Raw genomic sequence first — 12,427 nt, 5'->3', positions numbered from 1 at the left:
GTCAGGCACCCCCCTTTAAAACCGGGGTGCCTTCGGCCGTGCCACAACAAAGATGGCGGCCCAACAGGAAATGGTTTCAGCCACAAACAAGATGGCAGCCGGAAGTATGGGCAGTCACCTAATGCCCCGCTCAAGATGGCGGCTCGTCGAGCCGCCTTCGACCTTCCAAAGACGGCGGCCAAAAAAGGCGGGAAAACACAAGGACCACCCATGGGCGTCGACCCAACTGCCTGCGCCCGACCCCGAAAACGGCGCCGCTCAGGAACAATTTTCAGCGTCGCTTCCCGGCGCGAGGGAGCTGTGTGCCCGCTGTGCCGCGCCGCGGTGCGGTTGCGGCAGCCATTTTGGTGAGGCGCCTGAGTAACCAGCTACCCGGGGCCTTCGGGGGTGCCACAAAAAAGATGGCGGCTCTACCGGATGTGTCTTCACCACAACCAAGATGGCGGCTACAACGGGCGGAAGTAACGTTTATATAGGGTTTATGTAGGGTTTGGACCCTATAGCCGCGGCCGAACCAAGGCTCTGCTGCAGGTGTATTCGAGACATCTTTCCTCTTTGTTTGACAGAAGGAAGAGGGGAAAAAAAAAAAAAAAAAAAAAAAAAAAGAGGAAGAAAAAACGGGAGCAGTTCCGGGGCGGTCCCGGGGCGGTCCCGGGGCGGTGTGCGCCGTCACTGCCGCCTTCTCAGCGGGCGATTCCAAGGCGCTGTCGGGCTCTCTGCCGGCCGGTCGGCGGGCGGGCGGCCGGGACGCGATGGCGCTGTGCCCGGAGCTGGAGCGCTCGCTGTCGCTGCTGCAGCCGGGCGCCGACCGGGCCCAGCAGCAGCAGGAGCGGCGGGCGGACGCGGCCCCCACGCCCATGGTGTTCATGTGCGCCGGCTGCGGGCGCCCCGTGGGCGACACCCGCACCTGGGGTTCAGTGTCGAGGACAGCGGTCCCATCCTGCTGCGCAGTGAGTACCAGCGCTGCCACCCCCGTGCCGCCGCGGTCGCTGCCGCCGTGCCTCCTGCCCTGCCTCCCGCCGCAGCTGCGGCCGCCAGCGTCGCCGCGGACCCGGGGCGGAAGGGCTCCGAGCTCCCCGGAGAGTGCGGATGGTGAGGGCCGGGCCTGGCTGGACACAGTCCCGGGGGAGTCGGGGTTCCCGGCGCTGGGGACCGGCAAAGGGCCCGGAGCGCTCGTGTGGCCCGAGAGCCCCTGGAGCACTTATCTGGGGTGGGCTGTACAAGCCGCGTATGGCCTAAGGGAGAGGGATTTCTCACAAGGACATGTAGTGATGGACAAGGGAGGCAGCTTTAGATTAAATGTCGGGAAGAAATTTTTCCCTGCGAGGGCGGTGAGGCCGTGGTACAGGTTCCCCAGAGAAGCTGTGGCTGCCCCTGTGTCCCTGGAAGTGCCCAAGGCCAGGTTGGACGGGGCTTGGAACACCCTGGGATAGTGGAAGCTGTCCCTGCCCAGGGCCGGGGGTGGAATGGGGTGAGCTTGAAGGCCCCTTCCACAATTCAGCGATTCTGATGGTCTTGGTCTTGCTGAGGTTAGCCAGCCTGAGGAGCTGATGCAAATTCAGGCTAAAAGATGAGTGCTCATCATTTATACTGTGTAAAGCATGAATGAAAGGTTAAAAAAGTTCTAATGCATGATTTAAAATTTTTTTTTTTATTTTTAAGAAAAGGGATGGGGAGAGGTGCCTCCTTTTATTTTCTTCTGAATAAATGTTATTCCTTGCTTGCAGCATGGTAGAAACCCTACTCTGCTCTGGCTGCTCCAGGACCCTTGGCAGCAGATACATGCACGCCTCAAGGCATCTCGACTGCAAGAGGGATTTGTTCTGTGTCCGTACTGACTCTGTTGAAAGGTAAGTGCAGAATGTTTATGGGTCAGCCTGCCAGCTCCACTGCACTCACCAGGCATGGCACTGAGGGTGCTCCTGTTACATCTCTGGCAAGGCTGGAGGGAGCGTCTTCTGCTGCTCTGTCCCACGGTGGTTTTCTGTATTGGTGCTGTTGGCATCCCAGTGCTCAGCTGTAGGGAACATCACCTGTGTAAGGCACATCCTAGAAAAAGAACCAAAACAAACCAACCTGGCCTGCCTTTTGTGTGGGAAGTTGCATTCCAGCCCAGAAAATATCACCAGGTCCAGGGCACTAGAGGGTTCCTTCGCATTTGATTGGAAGAGTTCACAAACCAAGCACCAAAGAGGCCTGGCTGGAGCCTGTTAGGGGTCCGCATGATCAGCAGGGAGTGTGGCCAGAGGGGCTCGGGCAGGACTTGGGGTGGCTCTGCCCTGTGCTGGCCACATCTGCTCTGTCCTTGCTAAGATGGGCAAAGGCAACTCTGACAACTGAGTACGTGCTTGAGACTCTCACTCAGCTGTCTTAAAATCTGTCTAGAAAATGAAAGTGTGCTTGGGTTTAGTTGGTTTATAGCACTTCAAAGGGGTTATTAAAAACTGTATCCTCAATTAAGGCTCCGCACCAGAGTCCTTTTGTGCAGGCATTGTCCTAATAGACAGTGGTTGTTCATCTGGACTGGTTTTAATGTCTCTTTTTTTTTCTGAAGTTCCCATTTATTTTGCTGTATTGCTGTGGATATTCCCCTTGGTACTCTGGACAGGGTTTGGAGATTTTTTTCTTCATTCCACTGCTAGAGTACTTTTTTTATTGCATGGCAGTAAAATTCTCTCATGCACTAACTTGACTGCAGAATGGCATTTTCTGGCAAAGGGATGCTGCTTCTGCCTGCCAGCACTGCACTGTTCTTGGTGTCTTGGTGCCATTTTCCACTGTATCCCGTATCCCCAGAATCCACGGCTGTCTCTCAGGGTTCTAAAGGAGTGCTGTGTTTGGATTTTTGGCTTCAGAGTGGGAAGTGCTCTGTAACCTGATGTAACCTGTGGCATCTCAGCTGTAGGCCAGGAACCCTGGAAAAGCAAGCTCGCATTCACGAGGAGCCGCTTACTCTTGAAAGCCCAGCTGTCTTGCAAGAGGTGCCGCACAGGGTGAGTTTTAACCTTACATCATTCTTTGTTGAAATCACCTCTGAGAAGTCTTAATATGCTTCAATGGTTTCTGCAGAACAGCTTATTCCACTCAGAGCAATTCAGTGCATTGTAACATGTACTGGACTGCTTCCTGTAATTGCTGTCTTGTGCTCTGCAAGACCTTTAGCCACTTTTCCTTCAGTTTTCTTGGTAGTTAGCATTTTCTGTTTATCAAGCACAGCATTAGGTTCCTCTGGCTGTCTCAGAAATTGGATCAGTTGTTTCTAGTTCGTTCTGATTCACTTCTCCAGATCTTCATTTAACTTTTAGCCATGTTTCTTCTGCCTCCTGTGGAAATGGACTTAATGCTTTTGCTGTAACTTTATCTTGAAATAGTAATCATAAATGAATCATGGTAAATCAGGTTGATGTTTTGCTCTACTAAAATCTTGTGACTGCAGGTAGGAAGAGTTGGGAGCGAACAGTCTGAGGAAGTGGACTGTGGAAGCTGAAGGTTGTCCAGCCAAAGCTGAGTGTGTGGCTCTGACACTGACCAAGGCTGGAAAGAGTTACTGTGTGGACAGAGAATGTTAGAGCCGGGTGAGCTTTCACAGGATGAAAGAAGCGAGGAGAGAATCGAATGGAAAGAATTGCTGAGATCAGGTTTGAGCCCTTTCTTTGGGTTTGGGATTTGTTTGTGGTTTTTTTGTTACCTAACACTACCTAGCACTTACTTACTTACTTACTGTGAGATTTGAAGTTTTCTCCAAAAACTCAGAATGAATTTCCCCACTCTGCCCCACTGGTAGCAGCACACAGGAGAACAGAGCCTGTGGTTTGGATCTTGAGGGAGTTCCAGCAGTACAAGCTATGAGTTACCATGTTTCTCCCAAATTTACATCCAGCAAATCTGAGGAATTACCTCTTGCCTGAGCATTCCTGGTCTCTGTGACTCTTTAGTAAGAGACAGCTGGGACTGGCCAAGCTGAGACAGGATCTGTTCCTGTCAAACCATCTATTTCCCATGCGGATGAGAATCTGGGGGGCAAGTGCCCACATCACTCCTCACAAATGCCCACACATACTTCTGGGGCTGCTGTATCTATCTGCTGGATTTGTCAGCGCCAGCATTTGCGAAGGATCACCTTGTGAGCAACTCAAAAGACAGATAAATAGAGGCAGCAGCAATTGTCTTGAGTTTACCTTATGGTAAGGCTTATGGATATTTTTAATCACTATAAGAAGGCTTATGGATATTTTTGATCACTTTCTTAGCACTTGCAATTACCCCTGCTACCACACAAAAGAAACCGAGGAACAGGAAAGCTCCGCTCTGTATCTCTGGCAGAAGAAAAGCCAGCAAACCAGTTTGCGTTCACCCCGATTCCTAGTCCTGTGCTGCAAGTACAGAAATATCTTGAGCCTTTGGGAGGGGGACTGGGACTGTGGAACCCAGCTGCATGTGTCTCCTAGGCCACGTTTTTCTTGGAAGCACCTTTCCTAGTTTCACTGCTTTTTGGAAATGAACTGTTCTGAGCAGAACCAGTACCTTCAGACTCAGGGTCTGAAAACAAAACAACCATAAAAACCACTAAAAAGCCCCAAAACCCACTGCCTAAGAGAACAAAGAAAGAGAAAATATACCGGGATTCTTTTAATAAACCTGAATTTGTGGGAGGCACTGGGTTTGTTTTCCCTTCGTGCGGCAGCACGAAGTTTGCACGCATTTTGCTGCCGCTTTGGCTCTCAAGAACTGGAAATGCCTGGATTTCTGCGTGGTTTCCCCAGGTTCTCCTATTTAGCAGGAGCTGCACGGTGAGGTCGGTGTTCTGAGGGAGGCCCTGGCACAGCTGCCAAAGGCCGGGAACGTGGAGTGTGCAGGGAGCATCCGGGGGGCTTCTCCCCCCTGAGTTTCTCCCGGGGTGTGCTGCCTGCACTGCTGGATGTTGGACCCGGCTTTGGGCCGTTCTCCTGCGGTCCCAGCACTGAGTGCTGCCCCTGTGGCCAGACCTTGCCGTGTGCCGGCACCAAACCCGGGCAGCCGGGGCTGCTTTTCCAGCCCTTTGGTGCCACGGGCGGCCCCCGATTGCCGGAGCTCCCCGGCACCCGGCCTGGACTCACTCTGTGGGGGGGCCTGTTCCATCTGCCTCAACCGAGGACATCCTGCCCAGGTTTGACACTTGACTCCCGTTGTTTTTCCTCTTGCAGGCAGCTGGCAAAAGAGGAGAGAGCCCCTGCGAGGCAGAGCCCCTGGAATGCCCTGTCCTGGTCTGAGGTTCCCACTTTTATCTCCGACTCCCGGAGAATTGCTGGAGCAGAACCAGAGAGTGTCCATTTTATTTCCTGCCTTTTCCAATAAACGGTGACTTTCAGCTGGAGTGTGTTCCTGGTGTTATCCTCCTCCTCCTCCTCCCTGGATTTGTAAATAAATGTCCTGATTTTGGCCAAGTAGAATTTTGTTGTTCCAGGCATTGTGGCTCTTTTGTTTCATTGAAACTTCCCAACTCTGCTGAGACTTTGAGATGTCAAATACAAGTAAGACTGGAGTTTCTTGGGATTGTTACTCACACAAAATAGGGATCCTTCTTGGACAGGAGTAACTTGACGTGTTTAATGCCGCTTCCCTTTAAAATCAGAGCAGGGGAAGCAGATTTGAAATCATCATTCCATGAACTCGCACCAAATTCCTCCAAAGCTGCAAAAGTTTTCCTTGTTAGAAATTCCTGAGCTTGTTTTCCAGGCAAGCTGGGATTTAGATGTTCTTTGTTCCTTGGATTTGCTGGTTTTCCTCTCTCTCATTTTAGTAAAGAATTTTTTTTTTTTCATATTTTCCATGCTGATTGGAATTTTTGTACTGCTCAGGGCACATTGCCAAGGAAATGTACCAATTTCATGTTGGTAAATCAGGCATTGTTCAGCACCATATGCCCACAAGTCTGTAAATTTCCAGGGAAACTTGCTAAGTGTTGAATTGCCATAATGAATCTCTTTGTAAAGTTGATTATACTTTTTTCTTTATTTTTAATTACTTTGAATTTTTTATGTAGGGTTTTTTTTTAATAAGTGATGTCTTTTTGTATTTTTAAATTTTTTCTTTTAAAAAATTTTCTATTTTAATTTTTCCTTTGTAATTTTTCCTTTGTAATTTTTCCTTTGTAATTTTCCTATTTTATTTTTTCCTTTTTATTTTTTTCCTTTTTATTTTTTCCTTTTTATTTTTTTCCTTTTTATTTTTTCCTCTTTTTTTCTCTCTTTAACTTTTTCCTTTTTAATTTTTTCCTTTTTATTTTTTTCCTTTTTAATTTTTTCCTTTTTAATTTTTTCCTTTTTATTTTTTTCCTTTTTAATTTTTTCCTTTTTAATTTTTTTCTTTTTATTTTTTCCTTTTTATTTTTTCCTTTTTATTTTTTTCCTTTTTACTTTTTTCCTTTTTATTTTTTTCCTTTTAATTTTTGCTTTTTATTTTCTTTCTTTCTAATTTTTCCTTTTTAACTTTTTAATTTTATTTTTTTCTGTGTTTTACTTGAAATTTTATTTGAAAACTTTTTTTTTTTCTTCATGTTTTCTTTGTGTTGGTGTGTTTTGGTTTGGTTTGGTTTGGTCTGGTTTGGTTTGGTTTGGTTTGGTTTGGTTTGGTTTGGTTTGGTTTGGTTTGGTTTGGTTTGGTTTGGTTTTTTCCTCTCTCTCTACTCTTTTATCTACTTTTTTATAGCCCAAGTATGTAGAAGTTTGGCTGGTGGGAACAGAGGAGGTGACAAATGAAATCCATGTCCACTCCACGTCCGGATAGAATTGAGAGTGCAGCTAGAGAAATCTCTGTATTTTCTGCTAAATTAGAAATCCTGAACAGAGAAAGCTCTAAAGACCAAGGGGCCTTCTTTTTTCTTTTTCCTTTTTCCCCCGAACAATTCTCATTGTAGCCATTTACAGGATCAGGAACATTACCTTGAAGTCGAGGTGTATTTCACAGGTAGCGAGAAAACAAAGTAGACTTGATCTTGTAACTCTCATTGTTTAGTAACAAAGAAATCCAAAACAAAACAAACAACATAAAAAAAAAAAAAAAAAAAAAAAAAATCCACCAACCCCACAAAAGAACAGAGAAAGAGAAATTATACCAATATTATTTTAATTTAAAACCACTTTCTCCCTTAGAAAACCAGGCTAATGTAATTCTGCTTAATTGGGGTGCTGTCGTGTTTAGGTTACTGAATTAATAGAGTTTAAAACATACAGCAATAAACACGAATTTTAAAAACTAAGTACAAAAATATGAATATATATAATAAAACAAATATAAATATGAAAAATAATATCGTAAGTAAATGCAATCTATAATATTTCTCATTACTTATATTATATACAGTAGTCTATATATTATATCCATAGATATGACTAGAAAAAAGACATGGTAATTATCAATATTAAAATAATAAATGTAAAGAAATAATGGAATAGAGCTTAAAACAGAGGGGGTTTTTTGGTTTGAATTTGCTTGGTGGCAGGGGTTCTCTTTTAAGCGGCGGCCGGGTGTCTTTCGGGGCGTTTCTTTTAGGGGGTTTCTGTGCACGTTCTCTTCGGGGGTCCCTGTCTGCTGTGGACACAGCGCGGTACTGCAGCTCTGCCCCGGGCCCGTCCCAGTGCTGCCGCCTTGTGGACACAGCGCGGTGCTGCAGCTCTGCCCCGTGCCCGTCCCAGTGCTGCCGCCCTGTGGACACAGCGCGGTACTGCAGATGTTCATCCCAGGGGAGTTGCTGGCTTGGCTAGAATTGGTTTCCCAGTAAAACTGGGGGTTGTCTAGAAAACCTGAATTTGTGGGAGGCACTGGGTTTGTTTTCCCTATCCCTGCATCACAGTCAAGAACACTCCTGGAGCTGTGTTAGGCAGTGGAAGGAGGGGAGAGCTGCATTTATTGAATTCCTTTGTTGTTGTTATTGTTGTATTTTTTCATGCTATTTTATTTTATTGTGTTTTAGATTTTCATGTTTTTTTATTTTGACTTTTAAAAAATATTTTAATGTTTCCTCAAATTTTTAATTTTTCGATTTTTAGTTTACTTTTATATTTTATAGTTATGATTTCACTTTTTATTTTATTTTCAATAACTTTTAAATTTTTATTTAGATTTATGTTTTATTTTTATGTTTGCGGTTGTTTTGTATTTTTTAATGTTTCCTTAGTAATTTTTCCTTTGTAATTTTTTCCTTTGTCATTTTTTCCTCTCTAATTTTTTCCACTATAATTTTTTCCTTTTTAATTTTTTATTTTTTATTTTTCTCTTTTTAATTTTTCTCCTTTTTAATGTTTTCCTTTCTAATTTTTTCCTTTCTGATTTCTCCTTTCTCGATTTTGTCAGGCACCCCCCTTTAAAACCGGGGTGCCTTCGGCCGTGCCACAACAAAGATGGCGGCCCAACAGGAAATGGTTTCAGCCACAAACAAGATGGCAGCCGGAAGTATGGGCAGTCACCTAATGCCCCGCTCAAGATGGCGGCTCGTCGAGCCGCCTTCGACCTTCCAAAGACGGCGGCCAAAAAAGGCGGGAAAACACAAGGACCACCCATGGGCGTCGACCCAACTGCCTGCGCCCGACCCCGAAAACGGCGCCGCTCAGGAACAATTTTCAGCGTCGCTTCCCGGCGCGAGGGAGCTGTGTGCCCGCTGTGCCGCGCCGCGGTGCGGTTGCGGCAGCCATTTTGGTGAGGCGCCTGAGTAACCAGCTACCCGGGGCCTTCGGGGGTGCCACAAAAAAGATGGCGGCTCTACCGGATGTGTCTTCACCACAACCAAGATGGCGGCTACAACGGGCGGAAGTAACGTTTATATAGGGTTTATGTAGGGTTTGGACCCTATAGCCGCGGCCGAACCAAGGCTCTGCTGCAGGTGTATTCGAGACATCTTTCCTTTTTGTTTGACAGAAGGAAGAGGGGAAAAAAAAAAAAAAAAAAAAAAAGAGGAAGAAAAAACGGGAGCAGTTCCGGGGCGGTCCCGGGGCGGTCCCGGGGCGGTGTGCGCCGTCACTGCCGCCTTCTCGGCGGGCGATTCCAAGGCGCTGTCGGGCTCTCTGCCGGCCGGTCGGCGGGCGGGCGGCCGGGACGCGATGGCGCTGTGCCCGGAGCTGGAGCGCTCGCTGTCGCTGCTGCAGCCGGGCGCCGACCGGGCCCAGCAGCAGCAGGAGCGGCGGGCGGACGCGGCCCCCACGCCCATGGTGTTCATGTGCGCCGGCTGCGGGCGCCCCGTGGGCGACACCCGCACCTGGGGTTCAGTGTCGAGGACAGCGGTCCCATCCTGCTGCGCAGTGAGTACCAGCGCTGCCACCCCCGTGCCGCCGCGGTCGCTGCCGCCGTGCCTCCTGCCCTGCCTCCCGCCGCAGCTGCGGCCGCCAGCGTCGCCGCGGACCCGGGGCGGAAGGGCTCCGAGCTCCCCGGAGAGTGCGGATGGTGAGGGCCGGGCCTGGCTGGACACAGTCCCGGGGGAGTCGGGGTTCCCGGCGCTGGGGACCGGCAAAGGGCCCGGAGCGCTCGTGTGGCCCGAGAGCCCCTGGAGCACTTATCTGGGGTGGGCTGTACAAGCCGCGTATGGCCTAAGGGAGAGGGATTTCTCACAAGGACATGTAGTGATGGACAAGGGAGGCAGCTTTAGATTAAATGTCGGGAAGAAATTTTTCCCTGCGAGGGCGGTGAGGCCGTGGTACAGGTTCCCCAGAGAAGCTGTGGCTGCCCCTGTGTCCCTGGAAGTGCCCAAGGCCAGGTTGGACGGGGCTTGGAACACCCTGGGATAGTGGAAGCTGTCCCTGCCCAGGGCCGGGGGTGGAATGGGGTGAGCTTGAAGGCCCCTTCCACAATTCAGCGATTCTGATGGTCTTGGTCTTGCTGAGGTTAGCCAGCCTGAGGAGCTGATGCAAATTCAGGCTAAAAGATGAGTGCTCATCATTTATACTGAGTAAAGCATGAATGAAAGGTTAAAAAAGTTCTAATGCATGATTTAAATTTTTTTTTTTTATTTTTAAGAAAAGGGATGGGGAGAGGTGCCTCCTTTTATTTTCTTCTGAATAAATGTTATTCCTTGCTTGCAGCATGGTAGAAACCCTACTCTGCTCTGGCTGCTCCAGGACCCTTGGCAGCAGATACATGCACGCCTCAAGGCATCTCGACTGCAAGAGGGATTTGTTCTGTGTCCGTACTGACTCTGTTGAAAGGTAAGTGCAGAATGTTTATGGGTCAGCCTGCCAGCTCCACTGCACTCACCAGGCATGGCACTGAGGGTGCTCCTGTTACATCTCTGGCAAGGCTGGAGGGAGCGTCTTCTGCTGCTCTGTCCCACGGTGGTTTTCTGTATTGGTGCTGTTGGCATCCCAGTGCTCAGCTGTAGGGAACATCACCTGTGTAAGGCACATCCTAGAAAAAGAACCAAAACAAACCAACCTGGCCTGCCTTTTGTGTGGGAAGTTGCATTCCAGCCCAGAAAATATCACCAGGTCCAGGGCACTAGAGGGTTCCTTCGCATTTGATTGGAAGAGTTCACAAACCAAGCACCAAAGAGGCCTGGCTGGAGCCTGTTAGGGGTCCGCATGATCAGCAGGGAGTGTGGCCAGAGGGGCTCGGGCAGGACTCGGGGTGGCTCTGCCCTGTGCTGGCCACATCTGCTCTGTCCTTGCTAAGATGGGCAAAGGCAACTCTGACAACTGAGTACGTGCTTGAGACTCTCACTCAGCTGTCTTAAAATCTGTCTAGAAAATGAAAGTGTGCTTGGGTTTAGTTGGTTTATAGCACTTCAAAGGGGTTATTAAAAACTGTATCCTCAATTAAGGCTCCGCACCAGAGTCCTTTTGTGCAGGCATTGTCCTAATAGACAGTGGTTGTTCATCTGGACTGGTTTTAATGTCTCTTTTTTTTTCTGAAGTTCCCATTTATTTTGCTGTATTGCTGTGGATATTCCCCTTGGTACTCTGGACAGGGTTTGGAGATTTTTTTCTTCATTCCACTGCTAGAGTACTTTTTTTATTGCATGGCAGTAAAATTCTCTCATGCACTAACTTGGCTGCAGAATGGCATTTTCTGGCAAAGGGATGCTGCTTCTGCCAGCCAGCACTGCACTGTTCTTGGTGTCTTGGTGCCATTTTCCACTGTATCCCGTATCCCCAGAATCCACGGCTGTCTCTCAGGGTTCTAAAGGAGTGCTGTGTTTGGATTTTTGGCTTCAGAGTGGGAAGTGTTCTGTAACCTGATGTAACCTGTGGCATCTCAGCTGTAGGCCAGGAACCCTGGAAAAGCAAGCTCGCATTCACGAGGAGCCGCTTACTCTTGAAAGCCCAGCTGTCTTGCAAGAGGTGCCGCACAGGGTGAGTTTTAACCTTACATCATTCTTTGTTGAAATCACCTCTGAGAAGTCTTAATATGCTTCAATGGTTTCTGCAGAACAGCTTATTCCACTCAGAGCAATTCAGTGCATTGTAACATGTACTGGACTGCTTCCTGTAATTGCTGTCTTGTGCTCTGCAAGACCTTTAGCCACTTTTCCTTCAGTTTTCTTGGTAGTTAGCATTTTCTGTTTATCAAGCACAGCATTAGGTTCCTCTGGCTGTCTCAGAAATTGGATCAGTTGTTTCTAGTTCGTTCTGATTCACTTCTCCAGATCTTCATTTAACTTTTAGCCATGTTTCTTCTGCCTCCTGTGGAAATGGACTTAATGCTTTTGCTGTAACTTTATCTTGAAATAGTAATCATAAATGAATCATGGTAAATCAGGTTGATGTTTTGCTCTACTAAAATCTTGTGACTGCAGGTAGGAAGAGTTGGGAGCGAACAGTCTGAGGAAGTGGACTGTGGAAGCTGAAGGTTGTCCAGCCAAAGCTGAGTGTGTGGCTCTGACACTGACCAAGGCTGGAAAGAGTTACTGTGTGGACAGAGAATGTTAGAGCCGGGTGAGCTTTCACAGGATGAAAGAAGCGAGGAGAGAATCGAATGGAAAGAATTGCTGAGATCAGGTTTGAGCCCTTTCTTTGGGTTTGGGATTTGTTTGTGGTTTTTTTGTTACCTAACACTACCTAGCACTTACTTACTTACTTACTGTGAGATTTGAAGTTTTCTCCAAAAACTCAGAATGAATTTCCCCACTCTGCCCCACTGGTAGCAGCACACAGGAGAACAGAGCCTGTGGTTTGGATCTTGAGGGAGTTCCAGCAGTACAAGCTATGAGTTACCATGTTTCTCCCAAATTTACATCCAGCAAATCTGAGGAATTACCTCTTGCCTGAGCATTCCTGGTCTCTGTGACTCTTTAGTAAGAGACAGCTGGGACTGGCCAAGCTGAGACAGGATCTGTTCCTGTCAAACCATCTATTTCCCATGCGGATGAGAATCTGGGGGGCAAGTGCCCACATCACTCCTCACAAATGCCCACACATACTTCTGGGGCTGCTGTATCTATCTGCTGGATTTGTCAGCGCCAGCA

Source organism: Prinia subflava, unplaced genomic scaffold, assembly GCF_021018805.1.
Source record: "Prinia subflava isolate CZ2003 ecotype Zambia unplaced genomic scaffold, Cam_Psub_1.2 scaffold_71_NEW, whole genome shotgun sequence".
Lineage (NCBI taxonomy): Eukaryota > Metazoa > Chordata > Aves > Passeriformes > Cisticolidae > Prinia > Prinia subflava.
Note: the sequence above shows the minus strand (reverse complement) of the source record.